This window comes from Pinus tabuliformis, chromosome 7 (genome assembly GCF_031772625.1).
Source record: "Pinus tabuliformis cultivar Carrire ecotype Pingquan chromosome 7, CPIR1, whole genome shotgun sequence".
Taxonomy (NCBI): Eukaryota; Viridiplantae; Streptophyta; class Pinopsida; order Pinales; family Pinaceae; genus Pinus; species Pinus tabuliformis.
The window spans coordinates 1,358,712,784-1,358,735,285 of NC_142293.1; the positions used below are offsets into that span (position 1 = coordinate 1,358,712,784).

General features: G+C 35.5%; 1 non-coding gene across 1 annotated transcript; it reads right to left on the reverse strand.

Moving 5' to 3' along the window:
• Window positions 1–1,233: 1,233 nt before the first annotated feature.
• Window positions 1,234–1,336, reverse strand: LOC149252612 (U6 spliceosomal RNA). The gene has a single exon (XR_016267580.1). It is a non-coding gene; the product is annotated as a U6 spliceosomal RNA (small nuclear RNA).
• Between the last annotated feature and the right edge of the window lie 21,166 nt (window positions 1,337–22,502).

Sequence of the window (22,502 nt, forward strand, 5' to 3'; positions counted from 1 at the left end):
GTTCATTATCATGAAGAGGCATGGAGGTATGTTGGTCCAACAACCATCAAAATTAGCGGTGCAACAATTCCCCTTAACATCCGGCTTAAATGTTGGTTGTATTTGCTTGGCTTCCGGTAATTGATTTGTGCCCTTTGATGTCATCACTCCCACTTGCTCCACCGCCTAGCCGCTTGCTTGGATCCTTCTGCAGTAGTTGCACATCACATGAAGGTAATAAACTCAGACACTATGTACCTTCTTTGGGGTCTTTCAACCAATGCCTTTTCAGCCTGCATATCAAATATGTTTCAGGAATGATACCCCTCTTCAGAAATGTATTCATATCAAATAGGTAACAAAATATTAACCCATAACTGGTAAATAAGATTCATTCTTTCTTGGTAATCATTTGTACAGTCATGCATTATAATGTTATGCTCTCACTATCATCCAAGGACCTAAACTTCACTAACACTTGATTAAGTGATTTCCTCCTGAAAACTCCCAAAGGTTTACTTCAAGTTGCATGTGATGATGAACTTAGTGACAGACCATGACACAATTTTTAAGCTTTATTTATTTTGCTGCATAATCACTAAAGTGCAGTTTGAAATTATTTGTATTCTTGTACTTTTCTATGCACCATATCATTTTGCTCACTTGTAACAAGTAGTCATATGAGAAAGAAAGTCAAGCCACATCCAAAAGGTGAGGTTTAGGTGCCTCAAAATTAGAGTTCAGACAGGAACCTTCACACATTTTTAATGGGAATAGTTTGAATAGTATCCGGAAAAATGAAAAAGTAACTTTACTTTGTAATTTACTTGTTAAAAAAAATCATATCTAAAAATTGATTTTGTATCTCATGCATTACTAATTTTAAAAATAGATCTCTAGATAAAAGTATAAAGACAACTTAAAGGAAAGACTTTCATCATAGTAACAACTGAGTATATTGAGTGACAAAAAAAGAGAGAGCGCTCAGGCAGCTAGGAAAAAGACATTTCCAAGCCACCCATATTCCTTTACAGGGATTTGTATAGTTTCTATAGCATACATAACATTTCCATACAACCTATTATTATTATATATATATATATATATATATATATATATATAATTTTTATTTTTACTTTTTTTTCTAGTTAAGACTAACCTAAGTACCCACGGGGGATTTGAACCGGTGACCTATCGCAAGGAGTACCTTAACAGCGCACCCATTCACTGTCAATCCAAAGCCCCGTGGGCTTTAAAAATTTGGACCATTTCTCGATTTGTGCGTGTCATCCTTGCACAGGGGCCATGCTAATCTTCTCTGTATCGTTCCAATTTTATCGGATGTCTCCGAAGAGACTCCATACAACCTATTATTATATGGATCCATATATTCCTATGGAAAATTCATGCAAACCTCTCGACATTCCATACAATTTGTATAGCCTTACAACCATACAACAAGCCATACTTGCTCAAGTAGTCATTCTACTCAACTTCAAGGTTGTTTTGGTTACTGTGCAGTGCTATCTTTGGCAGCATGCGAAGGTTTCTTTGTAAGATTTTTTAATAAGGAATGAAAAGAGAATCTTGAATTTGTAATTACTTATGTGTGAAATTGATTTTAATCTTGAATGAGCAGTTTGTGTGAAATTGTTTTTTATACTTGAGTGATTTAATTTTCGGTTATTAATATTTATTTCTATATTGATTAAATTCAACAATTAGTTGATTTATTTATATCATAAAGAATTAATCACTTAGGCTTGGAAATTTTCACAAATCCCTCCTACAAGACCTAATCACAAGAAGAGATTCTTTAATCTTCAAAATAGCTTCAAGATATAACCCAATTCACAACACTGAAGAGTTAGCCAAAGGGAACATCTTCTCTAGAGAGTAGGGAAACAATCCCTCCTTATCTTCAAAATAGCCTCAAGATATAGCCCAATTCACAACACTAAAGAGTTGTTTTTCAATTGGTTAGCTAGAGGGCACATCTTCTCTCGAGAGCAGGGAAACAATGTGGCAACCGCTTTGTTATGGCCCATTCCAAACGTTTGGTTCACAATGTGACTTTCACAACTAGTTAATATTTTTAATCTATTTTATAAAATTGAAATCTAATTAAGTTCTATTTAATATAGATAAAAGGCTTTTTAATAGAATTAATTTAAAAATGGAAACTTTAAAAAAGATACAATTATTGGAGTATTTGAAAATATGATTTCATATTGTAATAAAGAATAATTTTGTAAGCTAGATTGAGATTAAAGAGGAAAAAAATGAGAAATATTGATTTCATTTATTTTTTAATTTTATTTTGTAAGGAATAGTTTGTTTTATTTAATAAGAAATAGTTTATAAATGATAATGAACATTTTTTAAAAGAAGGTTGAGAATTTTTAGTTATATATAAATATCTATTTTTAATATGTTTTGGATTTATTTAAAAAGGAGCAGTTTGTATCAAATCTATCAGTGCTTGTCCCAAGTAAGATAATATTTTAATATTTCATTTACTTAATTATTCATAAATCTTTTTAATATTTCTGCTCGTTATTTGTTCACAATGACATAAAATCATTTTTCGAGTTTTTGGAGACTACAATATTTAATATTATAATTAATGTTTCAAGAGAATGATTGTGGAACACAAACTACAACTTCCTCTCAATTTGACAATCCTTACAAAATGGACAAACTTACAGATAAACTAAATTTTCCAGTTTTTTGAGACTACAATATTTCATATTATAATTAATGTTTCAAGAGCATGATTGTGGAACACAAACTATAACTTCTTCTCAATTTGAGGATCCTAACAAAATGGACAAACTTACAAATAAACTAAATTTAGGTGATGTGGAAAAACTTATTTGCTCCATAATTATAGTCAAGGTACGACTTTTTCAATTTCAAAATCTTATCGGCATCTCTTTGCAACTTTTGGAGCAATTGTTAGTTTTATTATCAATAAAATTATAGTTTATCTCGAACTTTTTTAGTACATTTTTTGATAGAATTTATTTCAAAAAGAAAATAATTTCTTTAAGATGAGCCCATTTATAGGGAGAGAATCTCCCTTTCCTAATAAATCGAGGTATAAATGTAGATGGGCTTATCTGTTCAACAATTTGAAATGGACCAAGCCATAATTTTTGAAATTTAGTGTGTTTCCCTTTTTCTTCGTGTGCTTTGTCCCACTTTAGAACTAGATCTCCAGCTTGGAAGGATCTTTGTGTGACTGAACTTGCATCAAAATAAGCTTTCACCATTTGTTGATGTTTGGTGTGTGTGAGTTTGGCTTTTCCCTTTTTTCCTCTAGTTTGAGGATTTGTGAATTTCTTAATTGCAATGAAGAAGAAGGCGTTTCTTCAATAAATTGAACTAGGGCTAATGAAGGAAGAGCTAAATGTGATGGAATAATGGCTTCCTTCCCATAGAGTAGGTTAAATGGAGAAGTGCCTATAGAGGCCTTCTAAGTTATCCTATCATCCCATAGAGCAAATACTAAAGCTTTATGCCAGTTTCTTTGATTTTGATCTACTGTTCTTTTGACTATTCTAAGGAGATTTTTATTAGTGGATTTTGCCAAACCATTTCCCCGGGGATAGTGATTAGCAGAATATTTGAGTTTAAAACCTCTCCTAATTGCAAATTCGATCATACAGGTACCCGAAAAATAAGATGCATTATCATATATAAGTGCAGAAGGCAAACCAAATCTTGTAATGATAATTGATCAATAAATTCAATAACAGATTCAAAATTGACTACCTTTAGCGGAATTGCTTCCACCCACTTAATGAAATAATCTGTACTAGTCATAATATACCTATATTGTTTAGAAGAATGAGTAACGATCTCACCTATGATATCTAGTCCCCATTATTCGAATGGTTGATCGATGTTGACTGGCTGCAGAGGCAAAGCTGGTTTCCTTTGTCTTCTAGACGTTGTTTGGAATGTTTTGCATTTCCTCACATATGTGTGGGTACCTTTGAAGAGAGTGGGCAAATAGTATCCAACATGTAAGATTTTGTGTGCTATAGTGTCTCCTCCAAAGTGTCCACTTGCTGGTCTATCATGAAATTCCTGCAAAATTGTTTGTGCTTCAGACTTTTCTAAGCATCTTAACAATATGGAATAATAGTTTGTCATAAATAACATGTTATCAACAATCTCATAATATTTTTCTTTTAATCGTAAAGCTCTTTTTCTTTTATAATTGAGTTCGGGAGGAGCATATCCATTTTTCAAGTAAAAAATTAAATCAACATATTGGGAATCAACATCAATTACACTTACCTCAGAAATGTGTTCATTTTTACCTGTATCCCCTTCGACTGGTATGTTGGATTCTCTTGTAAGCAGCTTGCAGAAACCTTGCCCTCTAATAATTTTGGAAGGTTTTATTTCAATATCGTATTCCTGCAGAGCTGTTACCCAATTTGCTCTCTTTTCTCCTAATTCTTTCTGCAATAGTAATTGCCTCACTGCTGGGAATGGGACTATTACTTTCGTGTGTGTTTTTAAGAGAAAAGGTCTAAAATTCTTTACAGATTTATATACAACAAATGCATGTTTTTCTACTTCTGAATAATTCAATTCAGCACCCTGAAAATTTGAGTTGAAAAATGAGATGGGTGCTTCAATTTTATGATTATTAATTTGTGTCAAAACAACAACATAAGACATTGAAGAAGCAAAGGTATATAATATGAAATGATTGGATAAATTCAGAGTAGTTAAAGAGGGAGTGTTAATAATTTCTTGTTTAATTAAATCAAATGATTGCTTTTCATGCTGGCCCCATTTAAAAACTGTGTTTTTCTTAATCATTTGTTTTAATGACAAAATAATTTTTGAGAAATCAAGTACAAACCTTTTGACAAATTTGATCTGTCAAAAAAATGATTGCATGCTTTTTTTGTTATATGGTGGAAAAATTTCTGAAATTTCTTTTATTCTATGAGGGTCAATGTAAATTCCATTTTTTGACACAATGAATCCTAAAAGTTTCCCTTCACTAAGAGCGAAAAAATACTTTTTTTTCGGATTTAATGAAATACCATATTTTCTACAGTGTTCAAAAATATGTTTTAAGTCCTATAAACGACTATTTCTATTTTTTGAAAAAATAGTAATGTCATCTAGATAAACAACAATTGTTTTATTTAAAAAACCTTTGAAAGCTATATCCATGGCTCATTGGAAAGTGGCCCTTGCGTTTATTAAACTGAATGGCATTTTTTGGTAGGCATAAGTTCCCCATTTGGTTTTGAAAGTAGTCTTTAGCCTATCATCTGGGTGGACCATAATTTGATTATATCTAGAGAAACCATCAAGGAAAGACATAAGTTTGGAACCAACAACTGATCGTAAAATCTGTTCCATAGTGGGTAGAGGGAAATTATCCTTTTGACTGGCCTTATTAAGATTCCTAAAATCTATACAAATGCGGATATCACCATTTTTCTTCCTAATAGGTACCAAGTTGGAAACCCATCTTGAATGCCTAACAGGAAAAATGATTTTAGCCTTAAGGAGTTTATTCAATTATGTTTTGATTTGATTTTCTAAGTTCGGATGAATTTTCCTTAGTTTTTGTTGGACATGTTTATCATTTGATATCATTGGGATTGTATGTTGAATGATAGAAGTGTCAAATGTTTTCAGATCTTCGTAACTCCAAGCAAATACATCCTTATATTTCTCTAAAAATTTGATGAATGATAATCTTTCTTTAGACGAAATACCAAGTCTTAAATTGATGTTTTGAGGATTAATATTTGTGCCAAGATTTATTAATTTAAATCTCAGAGTTGAACTTTGTAGTTTTGAATTAGTAACTCTTTTAAATCTGTCTTTTAAATCATATAGATCCTCAAGTTTAACTACATATTTGGGTATAGAATTATCCTCAATTTTTTGTTTTAATTGTTCATCATGTTCATCCTCATCAATTATTTGGTCATTGTATGATTTTTCAAAAGTTAAGAAGCTTAAAATGTCTTCATCATCATTGAATACCCGCTAGTTGGTGATATTATCATGAATGGATGGCCTAAAGATTAATTCTACAGAAAATCTATCAGGACTGTAGTTTTCTGACGGGATCAATTTTGATGCAACGTTAGTAAGAAGGTCAACACTAACATTCTGAATCCTAGGAATAACAAAAATGTTAAACGCCAAAAAATGTGAAGTGAGAGACTAAACCAATGATTGATAACGCTTCAAGTGTGTAGAGATACAATGCATCATGTTTCTTACTTGTTTTACTACAATTTCTGAATCTCCATAAACTTGCAAGTATTTAACGTCAAGGCTAATTTATTTATACATAACTTGGACCAATGCTTCATATTCTACAATATTATTTGTGCATTCGAATTCTAATCTGCATGTCAGCATTGTCTTCACATCTTCAAGATTAATCAATATGCAACCTGCTCCTGCACCATCACTTGATTTCGACCCATCAAAATACAACGTCCATAATAAAGAATTAACTAATGGTTTTTTTAGAATATTTACACATTTGGAAAAGTCTGTTTGTGAAATTTTTTCAATTTGAAAAGTTACAAAATTACTCAGAAATGGTGACGTTTGTGCTTTAAAATTCTCAAAAACGGATTGAGTAGAGTAGTTTCCAAGAATGTTGTTATTAAATGTTACTGCCTCAGTTTCACCTTCAAAATCTGTTACTGAATGTTTCATGTGTTTTTCTCGGTTGACTCTAATTTGATTCGGCTTTCCATTAAATGGGATCCATAAGTGAGACCAATCAGTGGCAAAATAACCATGTAGTTTTTCTGACCAATCTCTACTAAGAATTAAACTATAGAATCCACTTGAGTGATTTAATAGATCTTATAAATTTAAACAGTTACTCTCAAAATTATCTTCTTTTACATGTCTATATTATCCATCATAAAAAATTCAATGTGATAGGTTCAAACCCTTTGAAAACCTCCACATCCTTGGGAAGAGGAAAGTGTAAAAATAACGTAACTAGGGTAAAATATGGTTTTGGGAGAGGGCATATTAATGGAACAAGTTCAAAGATGGAAATTCAAACATTAATGGGGAAGAGAAAATGTGGTTTTGAAAAGGAAAACTTAAATGTAGTTGTGTTTTTCGGACACTAGAAGGAATACAATGTAAACTTATCATGATTTAGATATGTAATGGTGATATTGTTGATTCTTGAGGATTAGATTGATCAATCAACGTCACTATTATTATATTATTAGGATGTTTTCAATAATTTGTTGTGCCATGTAGGTCATCAGTTCAATTCTCGTGGAGTTAAGTGTCGTGAGTAAGTGTCTTACCTTTGCATGAGGTACATTCCTTAGAATGAGAGGAAGTGCCTGGGATTTTCCCAAAAAGTTAATTTCAAGGAAAAAATTGATGATACTACCAAGCGATAAATTATAATGAATTGTATCCAAAATCACAAGAAATGTGTTAGTGTTGCAGTTTTTATTTCCTTTTTCTGGCTGATAAGATGTTATAAAACCATATTACTTGTTATTGGGTATTAGATGAACAAGTTAAATCATAAGTACAAGCATGCGCTCCATTTGCGAGTGAAACAATTGATGTTTATGTGGATGAATTCCCAATTGGGTATTAGTTAAACAATCCACCATGTAAGTACAAGCACTCTGTGTACAATTCAATAATTGAATCATTCAATGTTTATAAAAAAGTTATTGTACTCTTTGCTCATAAACAAAAACTGAATTTGCATGTGGTCTTGGATAAAATTTGATAGGTGAAATGTGAGTCATGTGATGATTTGCTCATCAAATATAGTTAAAAATCCACCCAAACCACCATCATTCTTTATTTAAATTGTCAAAATAGATTAATGACATGTTCAATATCATCCAATTTGATGAATTGCTTTTTTTTAAACTCCAACACACTGGATATGTAAAAGGAATTAAGTACTCTTCTTTTTTTTTCATCCTTATTGAGGGCCATTTTATACTTTGGAGTTAGGACATTGCTTATTTTCCATTATTTTCCTCGACATCCCATCATGTTTCACCATTGACCAAATAATTTAGTTAATTGCACGGTATGTGCCATTGTATGTGCCTAATCGCCAATCTTATGATTATAGAACCATGGGTCTCCTTGCTTGCCATGGTGGGTTGGTTGTTCTTGGATTATCACATGGGAGCACTAATGTTTTCAAATATGGGATCTTTAACAATTAGGATGGTTAGGTTACCAAAGGAAACTAATAAAGTACCTTTTTTCAGTCTCTTATCCTTTATTAATTTGATGTTATTTCCTATTTTTTGCAAAACCCTAGTTGAATTACGTTATTCAATCTATAGTCCTAGATAACCTATTCACCTCTAAAAACATATGAATTGTGTCATTTCATTTGATCTTAATTATGAGTAATAATGTTGAGAAATGATTATTTCATCTAAATAATTTGAGTTAAATTTCAAAAATAATATATATATATATATATAATAATTAATTATTATGAAGAAAATTTTATATTATTGATTTTAAAAAATATTATTTGATTTAATATTTCGTATTGTCAAATGAAAATGATTTAGGAATATAATGAATTGGTTCATATTCAAGATACTAGAACGATCAATATTGTAATACGAAGAATTAGCGGATTATTTTTCAGGAATTGAAGATTTAGTTGTTATATAATATATTTATGGAAATTTTAAGAGAGGTATAACTTTAGTCAAATGTTTATTGTTTAAAAAAATTATGATTTCATTTTTTTTAATTTAATATATTTTGGGATTTAATAATGAGAAAACATTTTTGTTAAATACACAATCCCTATCATCTTCCCTGATCGGAAGAAAGGAGAACTTGCAGAACAATATTTCTCGGAATGCGTTTAAGGTAAAAATTATTTCATTTCTATTACAAATCTTTGAACATAAGTTTGTTTCATTAGGTTTTTGAACCCAATGATATATTTATTTGTATTTATTTATCTTAGAACTTTAAATGTTTTTAGTAATACGGGGTATATTAAATTGAACTTTAAAGCTTATATCAATCACAATGTGGTTGTACTAGTATTAAATTGAACTTTAAAGCTTATATCAATCACAATGTGGTTGTACTAGTATTAAATTAAAGTTTTGTTAGACATAAATAATTTTTTAATTAAGATGATTTAAAATAAATTTATATATTATTAAGTTAAAATTTTGTTATAAAAATAAATTTTAATTATTATTTAGAATAATTTAAAATATATAATATTTATTGGTTTATTATTTTAATTTGGAAGATGATAAATTTCAAAGAATGTTTAATTGTTAAATTAATAGAAAAATAAATATAGTTAAATTAGGTTAATTTAATTGGTAATGGCCATGGAAATGAAGTTTCACGGAAAATTTTAATGTTATTTCTTGATTACAAAAAAAAATGTATAAAGATAAATATAATTAATTACAAACTTTTAGATTTTATAACAAATGAAAAATAACAAAGTAAAAGGTAAAATAGAGATAACTTGCACTTCATTAAAAAGAAAGGAAAAGATATTCATATGATAAGTCATTTCCTTACCAATAACACATGAAGGTATTCTTAAAAATAATTTTATCTCTTATTTAAATTTTGGTAAATTGGTTCTTCCAAATGTTAAAACATGAATTTTTTTATTATTGAAAAAAAATATTTTTATGAAATTTTTTATTATTGGAAAAAAAAATTATAATGAAATATAAACCATGTAAATATTAAAACACTCTTTTTGGAATATTTTTTTTACATTGAAGGGAAAAAAATAGGTAGCTAAAAGAAAATATGGGGAGAGGAGATAATAATGGAACATTATTTTTTATTTTGATTTTTTATTTTGTTGCATTAAATGAAAAGAAAATAGGTAACGAAGAGAAAACATGGGGGAGAAAATATAATAATGCAACACATTTGTTTTTTGTTTTTCGTTTTTTAAAGAGGAAAAGTCAAACATTAATAAGTAAAAGCAAATGGGTTTTGGAAGAAGTAACTTATATTTTTTTTGGATATTTGAATATTGTATAAATTTATTTACTCTTTAACTCTAAAGGTTACTTTAATCAAATTGGTATTACTATTGTGAAGACATTGTTAATGGTTTGTGCATTGTATAGGTTCTCATTTCCATTCTTATAGGGTTAGATATAAGTGAGTTTATGATGTCTATTTTATTTGAGATACCATCCTTGGAATGGAGAGAAATATTTAAAAGTTTTCCAAATAGTTATTTTCCAGTGAAAAACAATACAAATATTGGGGTTGTTTTACACTAGATACCATAATTTTCAAAATGAAGAAATATTTTTTAAAAAAATTCAAATAATTTTTTTTAGAAAAAAATATAAAGCTATTAAAAAAATTGTATATAAAAAATGTGTTGATATTGAATTTATTTATTGCATTATTTTTTAATAGAAAAAATTAATAAAATATTTATAAAGAAAAAACGATAATAATATTAAGCAAAGTTTATAAAAAATAATAAAAAAAAAACATATTTTTATTTTATTTTTTCATTTGATAGAGTGTTTGTAAAACCTAATTCCAATATAAATAATTTAAAATATAAATACGAGGACTATGTTTATGAGATTGAGGCATTTAAAATATAAATATGAGGATTATGTTTATGGAATCTAGAATATAAATATGAGAATTATGTTTATGGAATCGATGAATTTAAGATATATATAGGTGTAGGATAAACACACTTATTATTATTATTTTTTTAAATAAATTTGTCTCTTTTTTTCTTTCTTTTTTTTAAAATAAAATTGTCTTTAAATTTGAGAGAAAATAGGTTAAAAATCAAACTTCATTTACATAATGGAAACTTTGCTCAACACAATATGGGTGTGGCATAAATACACTTAAATTGTTTTGTTTTTGTTTTTTTTGTTTTAATTTCTTATTGAGAGTCAAAATTCTTTATGAGACTTCGATCAGGGTGCGAGCTGGTGGTTGGGATAGCCTGGGTATCGTAATGATACTTACCTATGATATATGTACTTCCGCCCTCCACATGCTTAAGGCGATGAGTGCGGCGACCCTTGGCATGAGTGCATGCAAGGGTGGTGGGAAAGGTGGCAAGGAAGTTGGCGAGGTAGGATGTAAAGGAGAGCACGGTAGGCAAGAGGATGAAGTTGGAGTTTTGGCTTACGAAAGAAGGAGGTGCTACAGAGGAACGGGAAGGTGACGACTTCTTGGGATCCAAGCTTGGAGACGACCTGCAACTGTATACGGGTATGTTTTTCGGCCTTTCTCCTCCATTGCAATGACGTCTTGTTTGGGGTTTTGTTGGTGGGAGAGGGGGGAAAGTAGGAAGATTAATTGGGGGGTTGAGAATTGTTGGTGGAAATGGGTAGGCAACTGGTTTCAATTTCCTAGTTCTGCGTCTATATCTTGCGCTTGTCGGGTATCTCCTATGGCCTCTGTTGTGTTGACCTTGTGCCGTCTGGTTTCAAGAACCCAGGTACTGTAAAGTGAGGTAGGTGTTGGGCTAGTCGTAGAAGGAATGGAATTGGTGGCAATGAACGGATGCTCGGGGAAGGGGGGTGAAATCAACATGGTGCATAGGAGGTAGGCCATACTGCCACAGCCAAAGAACTTGCTGGGCTAATGGGAATCCCCGTGAGGAATAGGGAAATGCTAGGGACTTAGAGTGGAAAGCTGAGTATGAAAAAAAGAGTGGCAACAATAAATTTTTTTGGGCAGAGGGGGAAGGGTTACCAATTACTGCTTGGATAACTGTTGGATTGAGGGTGGGCTTGCGCGTTTGGCTTTGGCAAGGGGCGACTTACTTGATTGTGACTGGAAGGTATTGGGTATGGAGGAGGGGAGTGACAGAGGGCTGCTAGAGGCAGAGCCCCTCTGGGGACTGGTTCTTCGACCATCCTGGCTCTGGCTCCGATAGTGAAAGGATAGAGGAGGAGCATGGTGTGGCTTACCTCACCGACAATGCAATTCAGGGAAGGAACCAAATTATATTAAACTATTTTAGATTAACAAATTGTCACTGTGAACAGGTCTCAGGAATTTCTGATATGGCTTGGCCTGCGAGAGGTCGTGGATGAGGAAGGTGGGGACAGGTCCCTAGGAAGGATAAGGAGTCGAGTACGTCAGAGCCCCATAGGGGAAGAAAGTCAGTAGAACACCTTATCACCGAAGGTACTGAGGCTTACCATGAGGGTACTGATGAGGGAATTCGGAAGTTGTTAGAAGACTGGGAAGAGGAAATAAAGTAGGAGGATATGGAAAATTGGAGGACCTTAGTCTCAGACCCAGGCAACACTAGAGGAAGAATTACGCAGTTCAAACAGACCTTATATCTTTATTGGTTGATGAAGAGTCTATTGGGCAAAGCTATGGAACAAATCTCAATAGGCATGGCGGTTTCACTCCAAGGTATGCTGAGCTACAAGCAAGACCTGCAGAAAATTCAATTCCAACTCCATAAGCAAGACATTAGGTTGGACAGAATTGAAAGACACATTCCATGCATCCTAGAACTGTCTGAGATGCCTGGATCAACAGTCAAGGACCCGACACCTATGGAATCGGCCTCAGAGGAGCAGAAGGGCTAGTCACTTTCCTATGTTTACTTTTGTTTTATATGCGGATAACTTTTAATTTTCGTCATGCAAGTATATGTATAGATAGAAATCTAGAGTATGGACATGAAACAAAGACATATATAGCTTGGTTAGAGAGATTAAAACTCTATTGTTTTTGGATGGCTTACAATGCGGATAGGTGGCCAACAAACTTGGTTTCCCTACTGGGAAGTTGAGGCCACCTAGCCAATCTATGAGGTGTAAATTTGCCTATGTTTGAATAGAAAATGAAATGGTCATACCAAGCTTTAAACAAAATATTATGAGAATTTTGTTCATCACAACTCAACTTTATAATTAAAGTCTTTGGATTTTGTTAATTTTAAAATGGTTTTGTCTAACCATTTTATGTTTTGGAGTTTTTTGAAACTTAATAAAATATTTTTTTGTTCTCTAAAATTTGCTTTTAACATATAACTAAATTCAATATCTTGAAAAATCTATAACATATTCAAATTACTTAAAATTTACAAAAACTTATAATTCTATAAAATTCCTCCCATTTTAAACAAATTTAACTTTAAAAAATAAAAATAAAAAAAAAATACCTTTGGAATTAAAAATTGTAAAAAAATTATCAAGTTAAAAATAAATAAATCATGCCATTTAAAACTTAAATCATCGAAAATCAAACAATTCGGATTGCCAGTAATCAATGCCATTTATATGTATGGAATGAATTCCCAATGCTGTAGTCTAACTAGCTGGAGGAATTGCTTGGAAAGTTATGGAAATTAGTTGGAGGAATTGCTCGGAAAGTTGTGGAAATTAGCGGGAGGAATTGCTCGGAAAGTTATGGAAATTCCAGTTATATTTAGAGAAAATCTAGCAAGGATTTTTATAAATCCAAATTATAGTTGTTAAACTTCAAAATTTTAGTTGTACTAAACGTTTTGATGGCGCTGAATTCATTTCCACCATCAAAAACACGATTCAAACACAACCTCTACAAATTTTTTTGAAATTTTTTTAGGCGAATTCCGACCACTTTTGACTGTCCAGATAATTCCTCTGCCTCAGTAGATGACTCCATTCCCAATTGGTATGAGCGAAACAATCCGAACATAAGTACAAGCACTCTGTGTGCAGTGCAATAATTGAATAATTCCATGCACGCTGTTGTACTGCCAGCCAATAAAAAGGCTTTGAATTTGCACGTGGATAGGATAAAATTGCAGGAAGCAACTACTAAATAAAAAGGCTTGAATTTGCAGTGGATCGGATAAAGTTGCAGGAAGCAACTATTAAATAAAAAGGCTTGAATTTGCACAGTGGATCGGATAAAGTTGCAGGAAACAACTACTAAATCTTTTCTGAGCCTTGGGCTTTTCGTTTCGCTGTCATCCCTGTCGAGGGCACATTTTGTTTGTTTCCTTGGATCACGATGACAGTTGTTTTCCAAGCGTTTTCCTACACATCCATGAATCCCATCTCGCTTTATTTCACCGGTGAGCAAATAATTGAGCTGTATGGCGCTACGTTCGCCTCAGAGTCAACCATACGATTACAGAGCAAACCGTCCTCCCTGCCCGTCTTGCTATTTTTGGATTGTCCCGTGGGTGCGCAAACGTTCCCTGATATCGAGATACCATTTAATGCCCTGGACGCACTTTCTTTCACAAATCCATTAAAAAAGGCGTGATCCAGCCAACACTACACCTTGAATTTTGAAACGGTCACTTAGCGTTGTAATTTGGATTTTCAAAGATTTTGATCATGTCAAAATTTCCATTATTTCCTCTGTAGATTGCTGTCATAAAATTGACTATGAGTTTATTTTCAGCAATGGTTGTGTCAAATAATTGTCCACTAATTTTAATATTAATGATAGGAGTTATTTTTATTGTGATTTTTTTGAAAGTTTTCCCTGTTGGTTTTTCAAGTCTAATCTCTAAAATCTCGCAATAATTTATTGAGATCACAAGTTTGATGGGTAATCCTTGCACAATCAAACTGCTTTAGAGGTAATTTAGGGTGCTAAATTCATATATACAGTAAAAAAACCAGTTTCAATAACACAAATCAAAATTTCAGCTCAAATTTTTCTGCAAGATTTGCACCGGAAAATCCAAGAAGTGGGACTAAAGACAACTCCCTAATGATATATAAAATTAAGATATATACCTTGTCAAATGATTTGCTTATTTTCATGGATAACTTAAATACTTATCATATATAAGATTAAGATATTTTTAAGCCGTGGGTTAAGAATTTCTTAATAAAAAAGATTAAGTCTATTGTGGCAAACGTTTTGTGGTCTAGATCAGGTTCCTAGAGAAAGATTTCACTAGTTGGACTAAATCTCATTTCAACACCGGTTAAAAAAGGTGGCTGCGGCATCTTAGCATAAAAAGTTTTAATCAGGTTCTCCTAATGACTCGCCTATGGCGCATCGTTGGGGAGCATGGCCTTTGGCAATATATTATGATGGCTAAATATATTCCTCAAGGAGTTTTGGAGGAGTGGATTCAAGCAGGAACTCCATCGAAGTCATGCATTTTAGTGAGATGGCAGAGCTTAAGGTCCATGATCCCTTGGTTATGTAGCAACTTTTTCTGGGTTATCGGGGATGGTCAGAGAATTCAAGTGGGGTTGGATGTAATTAAAGGCATGCCTAGAAGCCACCTTCTATATGGTCCTTTAATCAATTTTCTCAATTAACCCGGACTCAACAATTTGGCCAGCATTGGGAGTGGACATCAGTTGCCTCTATCTATCGTTTCTTGGCCTCATGCACGAGATATTGGCATCCCTGCATTCCTGGAGGCTGAATGGGAAGCATATTAAGGTAATATTTGCTAGGTTGGTATTCTCTGGACTCCTCGTCTAGATAGACTTGTGTGGGGTAGACATTTGTTCGATGGCAGAATCGTTGTTTTAGAAGCATATGAGCACATCATTCCTTGCTCTCAACCCTTTCCTTTTGTCGCACTGACTGATAGGCTGTGGGGTTGGGAGGTGCCTCTTAAGATTTTATGCTTTACAAGGTTAATTGTTCATAACCACATTCTCACATGGGATACCCTTCTAAAGAAGGGATTTATTGGGCCTGGAAGATGTTCCCTCTATAAGGCGGCTGCGATGAATGATTGTCTCCATCTTTTCATTCTCTGCCCTTTCGCTAGGGACATATAGATGTGGGCGATTTCTCTTCTGGGCTTACAGATTGTAGTTGATATCTCCTCGGTGGTTGATTGGATAACTCTTGGGAATGCCAAAATTGGGCATATAAAGTTGTTCTTCTCTATATTTTCTGGGGCATTTGGCATGCACGTAATGAATATATATTTGAAGACACATCCCTTGATGCCTTGTTGACTTCCCTCTACATCGTATCACTCTTTATGGAGATTGGACCTGGGGTCCCCAAGGTTTCCCTCCAGATTGTACTTTTTGTTGATCTGGATAATATACATCCTATTTGTTATTTTGATGGGGCTTCCTCTAGAGGGCGATGTGGGTGCGGTGTCACACTACATATTGACCATGCTATATCTCTTGGCTTTAGATCGTTTGGTGGCCTAGGAGACAATTGTTGTGCCGATATGATGACCTTATGGGGTGCTTTACACGTGGCTTAGTGGCTCTATTTCGATAGAATTATGGTGGTAAGGGAATCCCTTTCCACTATCCGATGGATCCAAGGTAGGTTCGTTGTTCATGTTCCTACTCTTCTCAATTAGATGCAAAACATTTCAGACCTTAAGGCTATATTCTCGAAGGCCACCTTTCAACACATTTACAAAGAACATAACATTGAAGTTGATACCCTTTAAAAGTGTGCTTTGTCTCTTTAGCCTGGCTAAATGCACTTTGAATAGGTTATGGATGGTTCTTATTGAAGTCAAGGTTCTTTTATGTTATTCTGAAGGTTACTCGTTTCTTGGGCCAAGCTTGCTCACCTTTCGAAGAAAGCTCCGGAGCCTGGTGCGGCCTGCGCGAGAGGATCTAGATAGCGGGAGCCTAGTGCAGCCTTCGGGGCCGGTAGGAGGAAGCCTGAGGAGCGCGCAAAGAGCCACAACCACCTTCAAGACTACGTGCACCTCCATAGCCATGGCCCCAAGAGGGGGCTGTGAAGGGCCGTGAAAAGGAAACATCTTTGCAACCTAAGCTAGCTACATTTCGTGACCTGGTTGCAACATGCAACAAACGACCAACAAACGAAAACCAACAGAAATTTGTTAAAAAAATGGAATCCACACCCACAATTTCTCTGCTAATTGAAGAACCCTGCAAAGCGGCACTAAACCTAGCTGAACGAGGACTTATTAGCCAGTTCACAGGTTTATGGCCCTCGCCTAAAGCGGTAGAAGCTTGGGTGCAAAGGAACTGGCGATCCCTGGTTAAAGAAGGATTAAAAATCCATTTCGTCGACAAAGGCTACTTCATATTCGTATTTGAAGCAACAGAAGACATGAATGTCATTTTCAGAAACGACCCATATTTCATAGGGCCTCAGGGTCTCTATCTGAATCAATGGACTCCAGATTTCGACCCAACTCAGGATGTGCCCTTTGTTGTTCCGTCTGGGTGCAATTGCCCCATCTACCTTTGCACTACTGAAACCCTAAATCCTTAGAAACCATAGGCAAGAAGCTAGGAAAATACATCGATCAAGCATAAAGAAGAGACCAGTACTCCTGTGTGAGAATTTGTGTAGAAGTAGACCTGGAGGAAGGCCTCCCTGAAGCCATTAAACTCACGGTGGCTAACTAGACACACATACAAGTGCTAGATTATGAGCAACTCCCATTTAAATGTCGGCACTGCCATGGCTATGGGAATTTTGCCAAGCATTGTAAGAAGAAATTAGAGGACATAATGGAGAAGGAGAAAGGAGATCAATGGACTCAGGTTCAGAAATCAGGACCAACTAAGCAGAGCAATAAGAATAAAGGGAAAGTTGTCTCTACTAGGAAGGTTCCTCCTCTCGAAACCCAAGCAGAAGGAAGTTCAGTCCCACCAATAAGAGACATATCAACAAATCCCTTTGAAGTTCACAACACACTAGAAAAACTCCAAGATCCAGCACATAACGAGGCTGAACAACAAGCTAAAAACATGGAAGAAGTCAAAAGGTAAGAGGAACCAGTCCCTCTCCAAACCCCAAAAGGTGGCTCTAACTCCCCTTCCTCTGCAGAAATGACAAGAAAGAATACCCCTGAGATATCAGGATCCTCGGAAGATGAATCATCTGAGAGGCCCTTGAAAAGAGTGGGGAGGAAATCTGACAAAGAGGCCAGAGAAGAAGAAGCAGAGAGAAAAAAAATGCAGGGCATCCAGGCCACTATAGAGATTTCTATCAGCAGAAATACTAGAACCAGACCTCTTATGGGAGGTGCTACCCCAACCCCCACCAGTAAATAATGCGATTAATCTCTTGGAATTAGAGAGGAATGGGGAACCCATCAAAAGCTGAAGCAGTCAAGAGCCATATAAAATCAGAACTGCTCGAGATCCTCATGCTCCAAGAGACTAAAATAGAAGGCGAAGCCCTTCTGGAACTCAACAAAGCAAAATGGAAAACAAAAATTGGAAAAGTTGTTAGTGCTAGAGGTACATGCGGCAGATTAGCCACTCTTTGGGAGGCTGATAAATTCCAGTTGGAGAGCTCCTTTCAGACGCAACACTGGATTTACACGGAACTCCGACACCTACCAAGTAAGATAAACATTGCACTCTTTAATCTCTATGTACCTATCCTCTATGCAGAAAAGGAACAATGTTGGCAAACTCTGACTGATTTTTTGGAAGCATACTCCCTCAATAACATAATTATTGCCAGAGACTTCAACCTAATCCTAGAACCAAAGGAAAAAAGAGGAGGAACCAGCAGCAGGGATCGCTTCCTCCCCTTAGTGGAAAATCTGATTCAACAATGGGATTTAATGGATTTCAAGCCAAAAAAAGGGCTATACACATGGACAAACAACAAAATAGGGGAGGAGCATATTTCAGCCAGGCTGGATAGATTCCTTCTTCAGAGTTCATTCCTCTCTGAGAAGATCATTATCTCCACAAAAATTATGCCTAAGTGGAACTCTGACCATAAACCCATCCTCCTTCTACTGGAAGAAGAAGAAAACCTGGGACCAATCCCCTTCCGGTTCAGCCCACTATGGGCAAACAAAGAAGGGTTTTTGGAAACAGTGAATAAAGCTTGGTCCAACCACGTTCTTGGATCACCCAACTATGTTTGGGAGAAAAAGATAAAAGCCACCAAAATAGCCTTGAAGCAATGGATAAAAAAGCCCACAACATATCCCACTTCCCTATGAAAACAGAGCACAAAGCAGTTGCTGGATCTCCAAATGGGCCTGAAGATACAAGACATAATCAGAGCAGAAATTCATAGTGAGAAAGAACACCAAATCAGTACCCTCCAGACTTTTATAGAATAGGAAGAATATTTGAGCCTCAAGTCACGCAACCTCTAGCTTGTGTCTGGAGACAAAAATACAACCTTCTTCCACAAGAAAATTCGAACCCGCCTTTCTAGAAACCACATAGCTGAAATCACCTTGCCTGATGGATTTGTTCTTAAAGGCTCATCTCTAATAAAAGAGGTTGAAACCTCTCATTTTCAACCACTGTTCAAAGAAGAAGGTGAGGAGGATTACAAGGAAGCACATGACTTCCTCGAGCACGTTCCAAGGATGGTCAACGTGGAGGACAATTCAACACTCTTGATGCCATTCACTGAAGAAGAAATTAGAAATGTCATATGGAAGATGGAACCAGACAAAGCCCCAGGGCCTGATGGATTCTTAATACACTTCTATAGACTCTGTTGGGACATCATCAAGGCTGACTTGTTCCGAATGATCAAAGGTTTCCTTCGAAAAGCCAAAGTGGGAGGAAGCATAAACTCCACCTTCCTAGCCCTAATTCCCAAAGAAGCCAACCCAAAGACTCTTGACAGATTCAAATCAATCTCACTTTGCAATATGTCCTACAAAATACTCTCCAAGTTACTTGCTAACAGAATAATGCCTCTGCTGGAAAAACTCATCTCTCCCAATCAAGGAGGGTTTGTCAAAGGCAGGCATATCCTGGACAATGTGATACTGGTGCAAGAAATCATCCATTCCATCCATCAACACAAAGAGTAATGTATGCTCATCAAACTGGATATGGCGAATGCCTTCGATAGAGAAAGCCACTTCTTCCTCCTCCATGTACTGTTTGCATTTGGTTTCAGTTTTGAATTTGTAAAAGGCATGCATTAGAGAACCCTGGATTGCCCCTCTAGTAAATGTTAGGCTGGAAAACTACTTCAAAGATTCAAGGGGAATCAGGAAAGGCTTTCCTCGTCCCCCTTCCTGTATATTATGATGGTAGACTCTCTAAGCCGAAAGCTTTCAAATGAGAAGCTCAATGGGACACTTCCTGGCATTAGGGTGATGCCTGGAACAACCCCACTCAATCATGCCTTGTTCGCTAATGACTCTATTCTTATGAGAGGAGCCTCTATTACAATTGCAAGAGCCTTCAGTAGAGTTATCCAAATATTTTGTAGAGTCTCCGGAGCTATGGTCAACAAGAAAAAAAGTGCAGTGTGCGGCTGGTCGGCATACCAGCAATCTATACTCAGGATTGCCTAAGCCTTGGGTTTCATCGGTCATGTCTCATGGGATAAATTCAAGTATATTGGTCTGCCTTTAACCTTGGGTACCAAAAAGGCTCCTCATTGGATGGAAATCATTAGCAAAATCAAGGCAAAAATGGCTGCTTGGGGAAGCCAGTGGCTTAGCACAACCGGAAAGCTCACTCTGGTCAAGTCAGTTCTCTCATCCCTTCCTATCTACCAGGCTTCATTCCTTTTAGCTCCAAAAATGATCAATGAACAATTAGCAAAGTTGATTCGAAATCTTCTATGGCAAGGAGGAAAGGGGAACCAAAAAAAATATCATATAGTAAGCTGGGACATAGTGAAAAGACAAATATCTGAAGGTGGACTTCAGGTAAAAGATCCTGTGTTGGCCAATTTGGAAATGGGAGGGAGGATACTCTGGAAAATAATTTTAAACCAAAGACACCCTGTAAGTTAAGTTCTAATTAAAAAATATTTGCATAGACTCACAATAAAGAATATGGAAGAAGGAGTCTCCCACAAAGGAACCACACTGTGGAAGTTGTGCAGCCAAGGTTGGAATTTCTTCAAAGATCAGCTCTACAGAATTCCAGGAAATGGGAAAATAATTAGACTGTGGGAGGACAAGATCATGGTTCTTCATCCCCTAAATCTTGCTCCGGAAATAACAGAGTTGCGAAATTGGCTCATCCTGAAAGGTATGCAAAAACTTGTTGACATATGCACATGGGACTCAGAAGGGAACTGGAGTAATTGGGCCCTCCATCGCCCCCCTGATTGGATGCTCCCTCAACTCCATCAATTATTAGCTAAAATCACTAGTCTTGCACCAGTGCATCCCCATTTGAGGGACAAGTGGGGCTGGGGGAATACCGGAGCTTACTCAACTCGACTGGGCTTTGCAGCTCTTCAAGAATAACAACAACAGATCCATACTACAAAGCTTTACTAGCATGTTTGGGACCCATTTAGACTCCCAAAAATAAACTTCTTTTGTTGGATTCTAATGCACAGAAGGACTCTCACAAGGGAAACTTAGAGAAAAGAGGAATCATTGGACCACAGAGATACCCTCTTTGTTTCAAGGACCAAGAAACAATCGATCATCTGTTTATAGACTGCCCCTTTTCTCAAGAGGTCTAGATGCAAGCAATTATGGGACTCAATGCCCAAATCCCTCAACAAACTTCAGTTGTTAGTCTTTTTGCAACTTGGAAAGAACGCTATCCTCACTCTTTGAATAAAAAATCAATATGGATTAAAATCTAGAATGCAATCCCAAAATATATCTGCTAGGGAATCTAGTTGGCTAGGAATGAAGCCATCTTCAACAATAGACTACAATCCTCCAACACAGTGACTGCCAAGGCCAAAGCTCTGCTGCTGGAAACTTTTGAAAATAGACCTCACAACTCAGACAATACCCTTCTCCCTGAAGAGCTCAGCTGGCTAGGGGATTCCCAGAGACGGGCAAGCATAAAAAAGAAAATTTCCTCACCCAGCCACAATCCAGAGTGGCGCCTGTGGATCTCTGAGGCGGACTTTAAAAAATGGTGGAAAAGTCAGGGAAAAGTCACAATTTTCTTCGACGGAGCCTCCAAAGGAAACCCGGGGATATCAGGGGTAGGAGGAATAATTTACTCCACATATGGAAAAAAATAGGACAACTTCAGTTGGGGCCTAGGTTAGAGCACCAAAAACCAGACAGAGATCCTTGGAATGCTCAAAGCATGTCAGCTAGCTTAGAGGAACAGAGGGAAAAATCTTCAAATCATCGGGGATTCTGAAATCTTAATTAAAACTCTCAACACGGGTGACCAACTTAACAATTTGGCACTAAACAAGACCCTTGAAATAGTAAGAAAGGTTATTCAAAACTTCACATCCTGCTCATACTACCATGTCCTGCGATCTCTTAACAAGGAAGCTGATATAATGGCTAACAAAGGATGTCTTCTAGCTCAAGGTATGCTGGTAAAGAATGATGAAGAAGCTGAAAGGCAACCAATTCCTTAACAGACAAGGAGAGCTTGTCAAGGGCAAATCTTTGCAGAACACAGGCTGGCACAGGTTGACTTTCACTGACAAGAGAGAGTGGGAAACTCCTCGCTAGTCTAACATCGTGCGGAGCAGTCAGGTGATTGGTTTTCAGTATGGGACATCAGTTTTGGGTTTTTTAGCATGGAGCATAACTAATTTCATATGGAGGAAGGTTATGAAAGACACAATGTGTAGGATATGGGCGGGAGATGATCGGATGGTCACTGCGTATA